Source organism: Chelonia mydas, chromosome 2, assembly GCF_015237465.2.
Source record: "Chelonia mydas isolate rCheMyd1 chromosome 2, rCheMyd1.pri.v2, whole genome shotgun sequence".
Classification (NCBI taxonomy): Eukaryota; Metazoa; Chordata; order Testudines; family Cheloniidae; genus Chelonia; species Chelonia mydas.
In genome coordinates, this window is record NC_057850.1 from 65,176,920 (window position 1) to 65,194,103 (window position 17,184).

At 40.6% G+C, this 17,184-nt stretch overlaps 1 protein-coding gene across 4 annotated transcripts in view; it reads right to left on the reverse strand.

Moving 5' to 3' along the window:
- The window catches only part of FAM110B (family with sequence similarity 110 member B), a 186,142-nt gene that overhangs the window by 125,650 nt on the left and 43,308 nt on the right, over positions 1-17,184 (reverse strand). For all 4 annotated transcript variants that reach the window (XR_006288518.1, XM_037892580.2, XM_037892578.2 and 1 more), the window contains exon 2: positions 5,363-5,508. The gene's annotated coding sequence lies outside the window, so the exon portion shown is untranslated. The remainder of the gene's footprint in view (positions 1-5,362; positions 5,509-17,184) is intronic.

Sequence of the window (17,184 nt, forward strand, 5' to 3'; positions counted from 1 at the left end):
GCAAGAGCATACGCACTACAATGAGACTTCTGTCGTGAAAAACGCCCAGTTTTGGCAACAAAAAACTTCCATTCCTATGAGAGACTTGTCTTTTCCCCTCCCTTTATTGTCGACAAAGAGCCAGTGTAGACACTGCTGATTGTTTTGTCGCCAGAACTGGCTTCCCCCAGTATCCCACAATGCCTGCCCTGATTGCTCTGCTCAGTGGTTTGATCTCTGCTGCCCTGCAGGCATGAGCCCCTCCCCTTTCAAAGCTCTGGGAAGTATCTGTGTGCTGCTCCGATTGGGGAACAAACAAAGAGCAAATCACTGGACTGCTCCTGTTTTTCCCTGCACTAGGAACACAGCAGCAGGCAGACGGCTGCCACAGGAGGAGGGGTACAGACTGCTGTGCTGCTTTGCCATTCCTCAGCTCACAGAGCTACTCATGATGCTGCTCTCCGCAGCTGAGGGAGCTGTGGGAGAACTTGGAGAGAATCCCAAGATGCGCAGTGATCAGCTCTTCCTTCCCACAAGACTGCACTATGGGATACATACACAGAATGCATTGCTCACCCTGTCGGTATTGGTGTCCCCTGTGTGGACATGATCTGTCGACTGAGGGAGCAAGTATGAACACCCTTTGGCGATTTTTATTTTCTCGACTTTTGGGTGTCGACATAAGTTTTGTCAACAAAACTTGGTAGTGTAGACAAGCCCTCAGACTCCTTCACTCTTATCCTTCAGGGAACTGCTGCTCTCTAGTATCACACTCAGGGCTTGTCTACATTACCCGCTGGATCAACGAGCAGCCATCAATCCAGTGGGGGTCGATTTATCGCGGATAGTCTAGACGCAATAAATCGACCACTGAGCGCAGTCCCGTTGACTCCGGTACTCCGCCAGAGCGAGAGGCGCAGGCGGAGTCAACGGGGGAGTGTCATCTGTCGACTTACCATAGTGAAGACACCGCGGTAAGTAGATCTAAGTAGGTGGACTTCAGCTACGTTATTCACATAACTGAAGTTGCGTAACTTAGCTTGATCCCCACCCACCAGTGTAGACCAGACCTCAGTACCTTTTGTCAACCCTCGGACCATCTATCTTTTTTAGGTGTCCAGACCCTTCCTGGCTTCTCAGCCTTTCTGCATACCTATGATCTCCAGCCAGAATTCACCTAAGCTTCTTCGATGCCTCCCCCAAACCCTCAATGCGCCGTCCCCCCCCGTCCCCCCCCGCAGGAGACACCCAGACCCAATCTGTCACATTTAATAGCCTGAGGAAAGTTCTCTCTGTCTAGCAGAAGTCCAATTTTTTTAACTCTTCCTCATAGGTCAGGTTTTCTAGACCTTTTATCATTTTTATTTCTCTCCTCTGGACTCTCTCCAATTTGTATTGCTGTGAGTCCATAAAAGGTTGGAGGTGCAATGGACTGGGAATGTGTAGGGAACAAAGGCGAAGCGGAGGCTTTAGCCAGGGATACAGAAGGATCAGGGGCCATTGTAATGGGTGCTTGTAGTGGGGTGGCTGCCCCACTCCTATACTAGATGGGGCTTCAGCAGGCCAGAGAGGCTGTGTGGGTGGGCGGCCAATCAGAGAAGGCCTGCTAGGGAGCCAATCAGAGGCTGAGTAAGAGGCAGCCAATCAGGGCCAGGCTCAGCCCTATATAAAGGCTGCCCAGGAAGGGAGCAGTCAGTCTCTCCCAGGCCTTCAGAGGGTGAAGGTCTGTCTCCTGTGTGAGGGGACTAGCACCAGGGACAGTGCAGTGCGGGGCAGGCGAGGGGAGCAGAAGGGAACTCCAGCCCGGTATCTGCCAGGCTGCAGGCTCTGAGGGAAGAGCCGGGCAGGTGTGAAGGGGAAGCGACCCAGGGAGAGAGGTGGACAAGGGGAGAGAAGAAGGGCAGGAAAGCTGCCGCCAAAGGGTCCCTGGGTCGGGACCCAGAGTAGAGGGTGGGCTGGGGTCCCCCCCTTCCCCTTTGCACATACACCCAGCCATTGGACGTGGCGATAGCGGACTGCACCAGACCCCTGGCACAAGGGGTTAGATTTTGGGGTGTGGTTGGCCGCTGCGGCTGGGCGAAGTGAAAGACTACTGATAACCTCTCCCCCCGGAAGGGGGTGAACGAGGACTAAGGGGGACTCCTGGAGGGCAGTGTCTTGAAGAGGATGCTGCAATAAGGGAGCAACGCAGGTCCAGGCACCAAGGGAGGGCGAGAGATGGACGGGACACCACCAGTGGAGGGTGCTCCACACTGGACTGAGCTAATTCCCTGACGAGCCAGCAGGAGGCGCTGCGCTGGTGAGACCCAACCCTGTCACAGTGCTATACAAACATATGACAAAGGTGTTTTTTTTCCTGGAAGATCCTACCCTTCCCACACTCCTTAAACAGGAAAAGGGTCCAATTATGGAACATGCTGAATCAAAAGACAGGTAACTGCTACAACAGTCCACAATCTAAATAAAGACAAAACCATTACTCAAATGTTCAGTCTGAACCATTAAAAAAAATCCACTAAAGAAGATACTGTCTTCAAAACAAAGACAAAATTTGGTTTAATACGAAAACCTGCTATGTTAGCTTTACTTCTGCAGGATAAATGGCTCTATTGTAGGAACCAACTGGATTTAACAAAAATTGCACTGCCATATTTGATCTTGTTTAGCAGGAGGGGGAAAAAGAGAGAGAGAAAAAAGGACGGGTAGGAAGGCCTATTTCCCCCATGTCTAAAGATATCTCTGCAGAACAGAAAGGACATACTGACCCTTAACTCTCCTCTTGAATGAACCCTTAACTCTCCTCTTGGTATTTCAGATGAAAAACAAAGGAATTTTTCCTCTGCACAAATGTATTTTAAGGTGAAGCTCCATCAAAGTGAAGTTGGTGGAAATAGAGAGATTGCTTTCATCAGTACTTCCACCATGGCTAAATATTTTGAGCACTTCTGATTCATGAAATGCTGAAGTGACATAAATGTGGAGGTTTTTAATCATAAAGAGGCTGAAATTTCAGTACATACTTAGTAGAAACAAAGTAGCAAAAAGCAACGAATAAAAGTCCACCCCATAATATCTCAGAAACAAAGTGATGACTAAACGAATCAAAGTAATCAGTTTTGGTTTGCGGTACAGAAGTTTACTTTTGAACACAGCTGGAGCTCAGCCAGCTCCCATGACAGCACCTTCAGGCTGTATTGAGATTTCTATGGGAGAAAAGGCATCATAAATCTGTTTCAACAGCTTTGTGTCATTCTTTTGGTTGACTTTAGAAGGTAAATTAAATGTTTTCTATTAGTATGGTAAAGAAACTATATAGTTTTGTTTTCATTTTAAATACTGTCTCAAGTTACGGAACACTTTAGCTAGAATGTGGCAAGAGCTACATGTTTAATATTTGTAAAGCCTGCAATTCATGCTTATGTGAAAACAGATGTGTATACTGCACCGTTCCCAGGACCATGGATGTTTTTCTATTTTTTTTAAGTATGTTGTTCATTTTTTGAACTTTTCAGTTAAATAATGGAGGAAATTGAAGCAAAAGCCAGTACTCCCTTTGGGGGGAAAGAAACAACAGAAAAATCACAAGCACATGAGTAAAGCTGTGGTACAAAGAATGAAGTATGGTTTTGAAAAGCAATAAGCATATCACTTGAGGCAACACGTGAAGTTGCCTTGATCAATTATTCATACAATTTACAGCAACAGTTACAGTTGCATCAGTGAAGGGAAAATAAACTAGGGCAAACACCATCTTCATAATTATGAAGTGTGCCCTTGATTTTCACTGGAACATTTGGCAACCGTTTCATGTCATGTGTTTCTAGTTAGTAATACCACCCCCTTTTCCCACCAAAAAAGGGAACAAATTGATTTGCTGGAAATAGTAATAGCGTTCAAGACCACGTTTCAGTCCCACACACTCCCTGAATTATTGATAGCTTATGGTACCTTAAACTGTGTACATGAATCATAAAAACCTCCTGTAAGTATATCCACTAACCACTATGGAATTATTCTATACCTTTCATGAAGCCTTTACTTCATTATTCTTATAGTGTAAAATTTGACTTTTTAAACACTATTTGAAAGGGATACCACCAACTCAAACATTACAAATTTCCATCTCAAAATGTTGTCCTTACTATAGGTACACCAGCAATCCCCTAAGGTAACTGTAACTGAAATACTAGAGGGCAAAATATTTTTTCAGTTTGGTCACTGTCCGTATTTGACAGCACTGTGTATAAGAATCAGTTTTGTGTTTTGTTCATGGTGTACATTCTTCCCTGAACCCTGCCAAACTGATGCTTACCAGTAACCAGCTGTAAGGCTGAAACAGAATCTGAATGGGCAACAGGCAGAGAGAGAGGGAAAGAAGTAGGATGAGACAAGGAGGGCAGGAGTATGTTTGAGGTGTTGCTCTCAGGTTTGTCTAAAAGACCCTTTTGGGGCCTTCAGGGCAGGGATCTTGGGTGAAATCCCAGCTGTACTGAAATCAATCACTGACTTCCTTGGAGCCAGGATTTCACCCTATGTCTTCGAATGTGTTTATATAGTCCCTGCACAATGAGCCTTGGTCAGGACCTTGTGGGCACTACTGTAATATAAATGATATATTTCTGCTCAGCTGTTTTATTAGTATTTATCTTTGCAATTTTTCTAAAAGGAATTTTTAAAACAACTGACATTTCCTATTTAAAAGGCGTGCTATCAAAAAAGTAATTTTATCATGCAATAGTCATTTTAAGAATTTGAAGTTTGCAACCCTTTAATCTTGATGTTCTGCACAGATTTCTTTGTCTTCCACGTCTGTACCTAGAGCTTTTCAGCCAATTTCTACAGGTAAGTATGTTCCACTCATCCACCACAAAGTTCTCATTAATATAGAACAGAAATATGGTGAAATTCCTGTCTGTGCTACACAAAAAAACTGTTTTAGTAGAGTCCCCTGAGAGGTTTGTAGCTGTAGTACAGAAGAGCCCAAACAAGTACAACTTCTAGGATTGCAGTTCATACTACTTATTTATTTTCCACCCTTTAGCCTTTACAAGCAATTAGCCAAAATGAATTTGGTACTAAGAAATAATTATTGTACTGGTAAACAGAAATTCTCTATATGGAAACTTCACTCTTCCCCTTTTGTTAGAGACATACTATAATGTTTCTATATTTTTCCGGTCACATGAGAAACTAGTTATGAAAGCTGCAATTAAAGTTTGGTGCATCTTTACAAACAGAACACATTACAGAGATCTCAAGCAGGCTGCTCCGTAGTGGATGTAGATTTGTGAACATTAAATTGAGGTGGTATCTTTCAGCTTTTTAAAAGGAATTTTTGCCAGCTCCAAATTAAAATGCACAGTATGAAAAATAAATTTCTTACCTGGATAGAAGATTTCCGAGCCTCAGCTATGCCACTCTGAACTACTATCCTTAGGCTCAAGTTTCTAAATGGAATGAGGGCCTTTTCATCTCACTATTTTAGGTAGCTCTCTTCACCTAGGAATTCCAGAAGATTCCTTGCAATGCCTAGAAACAGCAAAAGTGAAGGATATTTAGCTTGATGGATGTAGATCTCAGAAACCACATTTTTAGATATGAATTGAAATAGATATATTTAATATCAAAACCATTAAGTGAAACAAAAAGAGAACAGATGTTAGACAACAAAAGATATACAGATACTCCTTAGGAGGAGGGTGGGTGGACAATGAGGGGAAAGGAGGTAGTCAATGGTTTAGGCTAACCATCATATCAGTTGCAGTACACTAGTCCTGCTAGTCAATGTTGAGGGTCCTAATCCTTAGCAAACAAAATATACTTTCAAGATATAAGTATGCCTAATAAAACACTGGCCCCATTTGGAAATTACATTAACAGATGCTTTGGGAACCGGAGAAGGCAGTGATGTGAAATCTTAGCCCCAATAAAGTCAATGGGAGTTATACCATTGATTTCAGAGGGGCCAGAATTTCACCCCAGGAATCACAATTCCTTAAGGCCTGTAGTCTCATGAAGAATGTAACTGCCTTTCCATCTAATAGTGTCCCAAATACTACCCCTGGATTATTATGAAATAACAAGAATTCTGTATGGAGAGGAAATGTGGGACTATCCATCACACTACTCCTATCAGAATTGAGGGAGGAGGCAGATTAATTACTAACCATCCTGACTAATGTGCAATTAACAGCTACCTTTATAAAGCAAGACATACATAAAAGCTACTTGTTTGAAGGTGCTGTTGCATGGATTAACCTCTAGAAAGGCAGTTCTACTTTACATTCTAGTTTGACCTTCATTACCACCAGACACGATGGACTCATAGTGCATAACATACAAAAGTCAAAAAGAGCAATTCGGCACTGAATTCCCATTGTTATCTTAATGAAATTACAATCTTGTACATTTTTTTCAAACTGCTACTATTGCAGAGGCCTTAATCCTACGGACCTCATTCAGAATTTGATCCTAAGAAGAAAAGACACTATTCTGAAGTTAAGTTTAACACCTTTCTTCAACTGTGAGATCATCATCACAAGTTTTTAAAAATTCCTTATTACAGGCAAAGCTGGTAGCATCATCTGTCATTAAGGACACCTGACACTTCCCACTATAAGATCCTGTTTTCAGTTAATTATACCTTTTCCAAATTTCATCTATTTGGGCTAAAATTTCCATGCCAAATGTATGCCTCAGTCTGAACTTTTCTAGAAAATTCCAGCCAAAATGGTTCAGCCATTGCGGAGATCAAGACGAGGGAAACAGAAGTTGTTTTGCCCATGTTAAAAATTCTGGCCATCTTTCAAGAAACTCTATCATGCTCCCATACTCCCTCAACCTGGGGAGAAGAGAGGAACAGGGGAGGAGACTGGGACTACTGGCGCGGGAGGGGAGGAAAGAGAAACTCGGACTGGCTGGGCAAGGAGACTGGGAATCAATGGGGTGAAGGGAAGGAGGTGATGAGACAGATCTAATGAGTAGAGAAGGTGTGGGGGCAGAATTCGGACTGGCTGGGCAGAGAGTGGGACAAGGAGCTGGTGGGGGAATGGGCTGGGGGTTTGGGAAGAACTGAGGGCTGGTCTTCACTACGGGGAGATCGACACTGATTTAGCGGGTCTAGTGAAGACTCACTAAATCGGTGGCAGAGTGCTCTCCAGTTGATCCCGGTACTCCAGCCCCCCAAGAAGATTAAGCGGTAAGTGGGTGGGAGAGCATCTCCCATTGATGCAGCGCAGTGAAGACATTATGTCGACTTTAGCTACATTATTCACGTAGCTGGAGTAGTATAACTTAGGTCGACTTACCCCAGTAATGAAGACAAGCCCTAAGATTGATTGAGCAGCCCAGGGAGGGTGCAACCTTCATTCTGGCACTCCATAACTTTTATGTGCTTGAGTTGTAATATTAATAGTGTACTTCTAATGTATTTTTGTGTGTGTAGTATTTGAGAATTTGTACGTGGTCAGCTAATTGAATACTATCATAAAGCATATGCACAAAGGGATCAAACAAACAATACACATGCAATGTATTACACTGCATACACACACGATGCGTATAAAAGTCAGTAACTTTGTTTGACTCTGTCTACCCATAACATTTTCCATTAACTCACTTGGCATAAAAGTGAAGTACTTAATTTAAAAGATGCTTCTTGTGTGCACTCCATCGCTTTCATCTTTTCAGTATGAAGTTGTATGTGTCAAAATCTCTTATGAAAAGCTGGTCTAAATTTTCTCCAGCAGTCAGCATTCCCATTCAAGGGAGCAATTAGTCAGTATTTCTAAATGTATATCTCTGTTCATCCTCCCTCCTACTCTTGAACTAGAGTGTTCTTTGTACAAGGCAATGAGTTACTTTCCTAGTGGTCATGTGATGCAGCACATAAGAAATGAATTACTGCTATGAATATAAATTGGGAGACTGAAATCGGTTGGTTCAGAAGACTGTTAATGGGTACAGAACCTTTCACCTCTAGGTCACAGAGCAAACTCAGAGCAACTCAACAGTGACTGAATCTGGTTAAAATCTTTCAATTGCCTAAGCACGATGAGAAATCAGTTAGGGATGGACATGTGCTATGATTACAAAAACGAGAATTACAGTTCGCAGACTCAAGGGCCACTAGAAACACACACCACGGAAGTTGTACGATATTTCATAGACTACTGGTATAACCAATATTTTCTGCTTTTATTTAAAATAAAGATGCAAAATGTTTCTAGCTCCTCTGGGTATGATGATATCCTTATGCATGTGAATCAGTGCAGCACTGTCTTTCTCAGTTTTCAGACAAATAGCCTGAAATATTACCTCTAAAGCCAAAATCCTGCCAAGTGCGAAGCAACTTTCACTCCTGTTAATTTCAATGGGAACTGAAGGTGCTGGGCCCCTCACAAGCACTGTGCTCAGCACCCCCAGTTAACTGCCCTATTCATCTTAATAAGTAACAGTGAAATTTAGGGACCCTAATTCTCAAGCTTTCTTGCTTAACATTAAATTCCTAAATCACAGAGTTATAGAGTTTAAGGTCAGAAGGGACAACCAGATCATCTAGTCCAGAGGTGGGCAAACTTTTTGGCCGAGGGCCACATCTGTGTATGGAAATTGTATGGTGGGCCATGAATGCTCACGAAATTGGGGTTTAGGTGCGGAAGGGTGTAAAGGCTCTGGCTGGGGGTATGGACTCTGGGCTGGGGCCAGAAATGAGGAGTTCAGGGTGCGGGAGGGGGCTCCAGGCTGGGGCAGGAGGTTAGGGTGTGTTGGGGGGAGGGCTCCAGCTGGACGTGTGGGCTCTGGGGTGGGGCTGGGGATGAGGGATTGTGGTGTAGGAGGGTGCTCCAGGCTGGGACCAAGGGGTTCGGAGGGCAAGAGGCAGATCAGGGCTGGGGCAGATGGTGCAGGCTCTGGGGTGGGGCCAGAAATTAGAAGTTCAGGGTGTGGGAGAGGGATCAGGGCTGGGACACGGGGTTGGGGCAAGGGAGGAGTTCAGGGGTGCAGGCTCTGGGCAGCACTTACCTCAAGCAGCTACTGGAAGCAGTGGCATGTCCCCCTCTGGCATTACAGCCAAAAGACACTAGACTATTAACTGCAATGTGCAGACAATAGGCGGGACCAAGGCACACCAATGCTCAAGGCCCCAGCAAAGGCAGGGAAATGATTAAGTAAGATATACCCAGATAATCCTGGATAAACCCTGGGAAACCCACACACCGTACAGAAAAGCAAAAACACCCGAAGGTCACTGCCAAATTAACCTGGGGAAAAATTCCCTGTGTATGGCAATCAGGTAGACATTGGACATGTGAGAAAGAACCAGCCTGCGAAACACCTGAGAGAGAGAATGCTCAATGCCACTTCAGGGCCTCAGTGCTTCCCTTCCAATGTTCCATCTCCAGCCATAGCCACCACTGCATCCCTATTTCTAACATCAGCTACTGTGATTAGAGTTGAATTTATACTGTGCAATAACTAATAAATTTACATTTGTAAAATATTTGTGGTTTTCTGCAGATGTATGAGCAAGTGAGTTTATAAGCAAAAACATGTGCCAAAATAATTACTTTTAAGCAAATTTTCGGAAGGAGAATTCTGCATTTGTAATGGTAAGTATTAACTCTAGAAACCTGATTCTAAGTTATGATCATCCAGTTAGGATACACACTTGTGTGCCCAACCAAAATAGTTTGAATTTCGAACACTGAAATCTCACAAACTTCAAACTATCTATGGAAATTATTTGTGAAATAACTGTGTATCATGAATAAATCTGAGATAAACCATCACCTTGGAAAATTTGTGAACAGAAAAAGAAACAACATTTGTCTGATATGAATTGTTTATTGAGATTCTCCCACTTCTGGCTAATAAACTCAGCCAAAGAGACTGGGTCTTGAGAGAGGAGATTGTTGATGTTGTCAGACACTGGTGGAGAAAGTCCCACTTACTGGGTTGTATTGGAGATTAAGTTTAGTTTGAGTTTTTCTGGGAAGTTGCTGGTTTTGTTTCTGTTTTATTTCAAACAATGTCAAAGGGTGCCAAGAATAGCAGATGGATGCCTTTTTATATGTGGTTATAAATCATAAGAAATAAATATGAGGCATGACATAGGTGCTATTATTTAGGGTTATATTCCATTATAGTTATGTAGGTATTTTACCATAACTATAGTGGTGCTGTGGTATTGTAGTTCTGCTGTTTGGTGCAATAAGAGAAAACAAACATCAACAATAAGCAGATGAACAGAAACACACTTTTACAATTCAATACAAAAATTTCTTTTGTTAACCAAAATTAACACATTTTAAATGAAAATCTCACTAAAATAATGCACTAAAGCGGAAAACTCATCCGTCTTAAAACTGGAGTCACTTTGTAGGGATCTGCGGAGGAAACATGCCTTCCTACCAGAGCCTCAGGTTGACTGAAGGAGGACAGCAGAAACTGGCTAGTTCAAGCACCCAGCAAGCCCACCCATGGTTGGCCAGAAGCGTGCAGCTTGTGTCTTGTAAATGTAACTACTGAACCTGTTCCAGCATTGGCATCAAATTGGTAGAACTGGTAGGAAAAATGGCAACAATTTTTGCTCACAATTTACAAAAAAAATTCTGTGAATAAAACCATTGATATTTCAAGTTTTGTAACAGCTTTACAAATAACTTCCTTCTTTACTTGTCTACTGAAATTAGAGCTCTGGGCCTTATACTTCTCCCGTTAGAACTGACAGGTGCTGCTGAGGCTAAGCAGTGTACACACTGCAACTCCTCTCTCTGTATTAGGTGCTGCTGATGTCATCAACTTGTATAGGAGAAACAGATCCCTACGTTAAACTATGACAACTAAATTAATCTAAAAATATATATATTTGTAACTGTCAAAGCGACACGCTTTCTTTTAAGGACTTGGAACCACAGGACATATAGTTCTTATTTAAATAAAGGATATTAGATTTCACCCCAAAGAGCCCAGTGTAGGCTCTGCACAGCCACTGTCATCTAGCTATATAACCCCTTTCTTTGAAAATACCAATAGCCTCTATACTGCTTGTCACTGAGAAGTCTCAGGATATTTGTTTCAAACAGGAAAAAGTGGTGTTTTCCTTGTTTGACGTTTTCCGCCCTCTTTTCACTCTCTGTTATGGCATGAAATCAAAGTGCTGGTGTTTGTGAAGATAATGCAGCTCTAAGGTCACAAAAAAGACATGCCCAGGTTAATTATGAAGGATTTATGAATGACTGAAATAATTCCTTGTTCTAACAATTCCAAAAGCACCTCGCTAAACTTTCAAACATCACTGGATGTACGCTGAGGGGTTGTAGCTATTAAAGAGATAAGCTGATCTGGACACTTAATAGCAGCAGGATAGAATACTACCTGTGCTCACTGTCACTGGAGGAAAATGGAAGGAAAGGAAAGAAATATTAGTCTACTGTTTAACTGTAACTAGATAGCTTGAGGGCTCCAGCTACATTCAGTTAAATGTGACAAACCCTGTATGCTAGGATAGATTTAAATGCCTTCTGGAGCTGAAGAAAACTAGGATACCCTGCTATCCTTGGAGGGAGAGAAGTTATTTAACAAAGCATATAAGGTGTAGGAGGCCACAGACTTTCAAATAACTGAAAATAAGGTACTATTTGCCAGTGGACATTATGCCAAAGAGAATCAGTCTACAGAATGTATACTCCAAATTTTTCCAGACAGGAGAGGTGAGTCACTGCTCTTCTAAATCCATAAAGCATTAGTCTCAAATCAGCAAAACCAAAACAGAAGCTTTGAATTAAGAAGCCACAGTGAATTTAAAGGGTGTGACATTCTTAAGACATTGAAGGTGGGGTTTATAATTTAAGGGGCTATTTTGCCTCATTCCAGTAATTTCTCTTCCAGACTGCTGTTAGGCAATTTATTTCATAAACACACACACCCCCTACATTAAACCGATGACAAGATTCAGAAATTAAACACACAAAAGTCAGGAAATGCAAAAGTTTGGTTCCCCACAATGAATGCTAACTCAGCAATACAGTATCTTGCATTTTACCTGCCTGTGTTGTCAATTTATGCTTAATATGTCTTTAGTGTGGCAGAGTTTACTGTTGTTGTGGGAACCTTCTGAAGTTCATGACTTCTGAATGGCCAAAACAAACAAACAAAAAACTACACTCTGGATAAAGACCAGGAACGATAAATTTTAGCCCAAAAGAAGTGTTTGAGAAAATTATGAGCAACTGAAATGAGGGGTTTACTACAATACTATAATTCCCCATAGAAAGCAAAGTCTGATGAAAACAGATACATTGTTGACTATTCTGAATGGATACATATTACAACAGGAAAAATAGTGAAACTGCTACTCAAGGCATTAGTGTGGTAACAATCCCTTCTAAATTCTAACAACAATTTATTATCACTACTACTATTATATGTCTGTCTTAGCTGTTCATGCTTATTGTAAAAATGTGTCCCGTCCCTCCCTCCCCACCCCCCCAATTAGGTATGGCCCTAGTAAGTAAAGCTTGAAACTGACATTAAAATTTGGGGAAATTAAGGGGATTATGGATCTTTAATAAAGTTCCACTCTTTCTCTTCAATTGAAAATAAATTACAGATCTATAGATAAATATAGATATATACACATACATACTCATTAGAAAAGTGCCATAAACAGAACTAATTAATTTTGTTTTCCTTCATTCCTTTACTAAGGAAATATAGCTCACGTTAGCAAATAACTCAGTTTTTAAAAGATCCAATTATTGTGACTGAAATCTGCAGCTCTGCCTGAACTTAGTCTATAGGGGTTGTTTGTTTTAAACTTCCTATAGAAGGACTTTCCTATGGAAAGCCTTCATGCCAGACGCTAGGTTCAGGGCTGTTATTACTTATAAGGTCCCCACCCACATTTTCAGTTCTCTCTCTCTCTCTCGGTCTCCCCGAACAGTGTGTTTTACTTATAAAGAATTTAGCTCTGTATTTGTATCCATTACAGATTAACCAATCAGTGTACGTAGGAAGTATGCATTTTGTAGTCAGGGTGTCACTGTATGATCAACATGCATTGCTGTGCTGTGTGTCAAAAAAACAGTACTTGCAGTGATCATACAATTATTTACAAAAGCACATTGGGCAAAATATTGTACAAGTCCTTACTCCAGCAGAAATGCACAGTGGACCCATTGTAAGGTTACATTTTAACAAAAAAGTGCAGAATATGTTTCTTTTAATACACGTCCATGGAAAATCTAACTGCTGCTTGTATAAATCTAGTCTTTCAGTAGCAATCATTTTCTACATATCCAACTTCATATATATGTGAACTGTATCTATTTCTATGGGTGTATATGTACATCTTAGAAAGGCAGGTGATTGTTTACTTACAGAGAACTTCTTAGATTATGGAAAATGAAGAAAACAACTTGCAGAAGGGAATAAAGTTGCTTCACTTGCTGTACTATGCTATATGTTACCAACAATTGCTTTTTGCTTTTGGAGATTTTTTTAATTTCACTGAATTTACATATTGCTACAGGAGGAGCCTGGCATCTGGCTGAATTTGTTTGTATCAGCTTCTGTGATAGCTCTATCAAACAATAAAACTAATGCACCAGCAGGAACTCAGTGTTGTGTGATGAAGGAAAGCAGTCTGAATTATTGCTGGCAAAACTAATTTCACAGATTATCTAGTCAGACGATTGCATCACACAGGACACTTCAATACATCATCATTTATCTCTGTCTTATTTAACTTCTACTTGGCCATTACCACTTGGGGGGTCCCCTTTGATAATCTGTTGCAATGCCTAATATCTCTGCTTATATTGTATGTAAAACAATCATATTTAACATATAACCATTTATGTAGTAAGGAAGCGATTTAGAAGCCATTCACAAACTACACAGGAACACACACTAAACATTTTATTTACCAAGGAAAAAGAAACAGACAGAAGATATCCAAATATAACGTAAAATTTTTTGTATCCTTGCCTATGGGCATGTAAGGGAGAAAGCAATTAGTGAAATACTGAGTGTTTGAACATATACTATCATTTGCTTACTTTGATAAACATAATTCAATTTAAAAGATCTCCTTTGGGGACGGCAGTGTTAGCTATAGTGAATATAGTCCTCCCTCTCAAACATAGCATTATAATACTGATTCTACAATTAAAAGTTCAGATAATGCTCAAGATGTTTATTTTTCCATTTACTGTGACAAAAGTATTACTTTTTCGACTGGAGTTTCTTACGTTTGATCTCATGCTATAAGTAGTGAAGAATTTATGGGAGCTACAGAAAGTTGCAACTGCAAGGACAGAGTCTGGAAGTTGGGAAGAGAAGGCCAAGGGTATTACCAGTGTCTGAAAAAGCAGGTTCTTCTCCGGTTTGAGAGACAGAGTAATCCAACCACTTTCTAATGTAAAGGTTTCCAGTTCATTTACTTGCTGCAGCAGATGCTTCTCACACACACACAATCCGTCAGTTTGATGCATGTTCACCTGGGGCCAGATTCTGATACCTTCATTCACACCGACCAACAGTATTTCAGACGGATTGCTCATGCAGTATGATGCTCTTCTACATGAGCACGAGTACCAAAATCTGGCACTTGGTTGGTTGCCTGTATTCTACACTGTCTACATTAGATTTTGTAGTTTGTGTGTGTTCTTGCCAGACTGCGTTTATGCATTAGCAGTTTTTATTTATTTTAACTTTAAACTTTACTAACAAGTTGTCACTGGGTAAGTATGGTAAAAATGTCAAATGCTAAAGAAGACATAGTTATCTGCTACATTAAATAATAAGGATATCAAGATCTCAGAGCAAAGTGACCAGGATTGTGCACAAGTTAAGAACCTTTACTTTCATGCCCAGGACAAAGAATTACAAAGAGCAAATAAAATAAGATTATATACTGGAAAATATGTTTTTTAAAATGTAAATGATCATGACAGACTGAATACCAAGGAGTTAAATGTGCTGTATAAAGTATCCCTCTGTAAAAGTTGTAACAACAATCTAGTAATGTACCAATATTGTCAACAGAGCTGGGCATAATTTTTCAGAGAAATTTATTTGGCAAAAAAATACATTTCAGGTCAACCAAAATTATTCACAAAAAGAAAAGGAGGACTTGTGGCACCTTAGAGACTAACCAATTTATCTGAGCATAAGCTTTCGTGAGCTACAGCTCACTTCATCGGATGCACCAGCTGTAGCTCACAAAAGCTTATGCTCAAATAAATTGGTTAGTTTCTAAGGTGCCACAAGTACTCTTTTTCTTTTTGCGAATACAGACTAACATGGCTGTTACTTTGAAACCTAAAATTATTCATAAATTCATGTCAAGTTCACCTAATAGCTTTGACTGAACCAAGAAAGTCAAACTGTTTTGGTAACACTGAAGCAAAACATTTCAACCTGAAATGTTCATTTTGATTTTCAGGCATTTTGACAAAAGCAACTGAAAGGAGGACTATACCACAAAACAGCCAAAGAGGCCACAGCTCCTTAAGCTTTAGCCTAGTGATTAGGGCACTCACCTAGGATGTAAAAGAGACCGAGGTGCAATTCCTTCCTCCCACTGATGTGGGGGAGGGATTTGAACACAGGTATCGCACACCACAGGGAAGTACCCTAGCTACTGGGATAAAGGTCATTCTCTTTCTCCCTCAGGCACAGTGGCTATTCATTATATTCATGAATGACTATGAATTGTCACTATAAGTGACAAAGAGGTTTTGTTTCAATTCAAGGTTTTTTTTTCATTTTCCATTCACATAAAATTTTTGAAAAATGTTTTTGGTTCAATTCAAAGTTAATTTTTGTTTGTTTTTGTTTTTGGAATTGTCAGTAAATTTTAAAAAATCCACTGTTTGCCCAGCTCTACTGATAGGGCCCTGTGGCACGTCACACCTTCCTTTCCTCCTTCAGTAAGGCGGTGATGGGGCAGGGGTAGAGAAAGAAGGCTACCAGCAATCTAGAGGAGAGGCTTCATGTTGATCAGACATCTATTAACCATAGGTGAATATGAAGAAATATACTCCTGAACAGGGTTCTTGAATGAGCCTTTGGTGAGAATTTCAATTCCTGCAACTCTTAGCTTCTGAGAAAGGGTAGGTGCTGGGATTCCTCCCAGGTCTTTGTCCCTAGACGTCACTGGAGGGCCCACCTCTATACTGTAGGTGTAGTCCTCCAGTCAGCAGGTAGCTGGTAATTTCCAACTCCAACCCCAAAACAGTGATTAGATGTAAAACACAAATCAATTCATATGTGGGAGATCTAACTTTATCAGAGGTATTCAATAATAATTCACTTATTCCATACTCCATTACTCTAAGAGAAAGAGAACCAACCCCATAAGGAGAATGTTCATCTATATATGCTAAAATAAACCCTGGTTTAAAAAATGGCTAGTTGAAGCACCTTAGTTCAGAGAAGTCACAAATGCATATAAGAAATCAAGACTAGTTGTTTTCCCTGGGTTTCAAATCTCAGTTTGGTTGCAATACTAGCTGAACCACCACCAAAAATTCCAGTTTAATACTTGTGTAGTTCAGTAGCCAATAGCAACTAAATCTGAGTAACTGATTGTATTTCTCAAAGAAACTGGAAGGCGGCAAACATGTGAGGGGCAAGCAGCCAAACCAACCATTAATGCTGAGAACAGTATAAATCATCAAATGGAATGTGAATATTTCACACATCACTTTGGAGGACATAAGCCACTTACAGCTTCTATTATAAACATTTAATATTAGTGATCTGTCAAGTTATAAAAGGCATGATGGCGCCAATGGCCACAGAATCCCTCTCTGACCTTGGACTTACACCACTTTGTTTTCAAAGTATCAGAACAGTACTGAAATTAAAAAAGTTCCTGTATTAATGTACACATTAATTCACAACTCTTAAATTCATACTTTTAAAACCAAGTTTAATAAAGTATAAATTAAAATACCACCTGTGATTTTTCTCCATTTATACCGTTCATCACTATATACAGTTCAGAACAGTAGTAATTAGCTGACATTGCTTTTCTATGACATGACATGTGTCTGGTTTTCATTTGATAAATCTTATCCACATTTAACAGCACTGCAGTCCAAAGGAACAATCATACGACTTTAATGAAAAGCTTGTAAAAACAGCAATGAGATTCATGCCATGGACAGATTTAATTACTAATATTAGGCATATTAT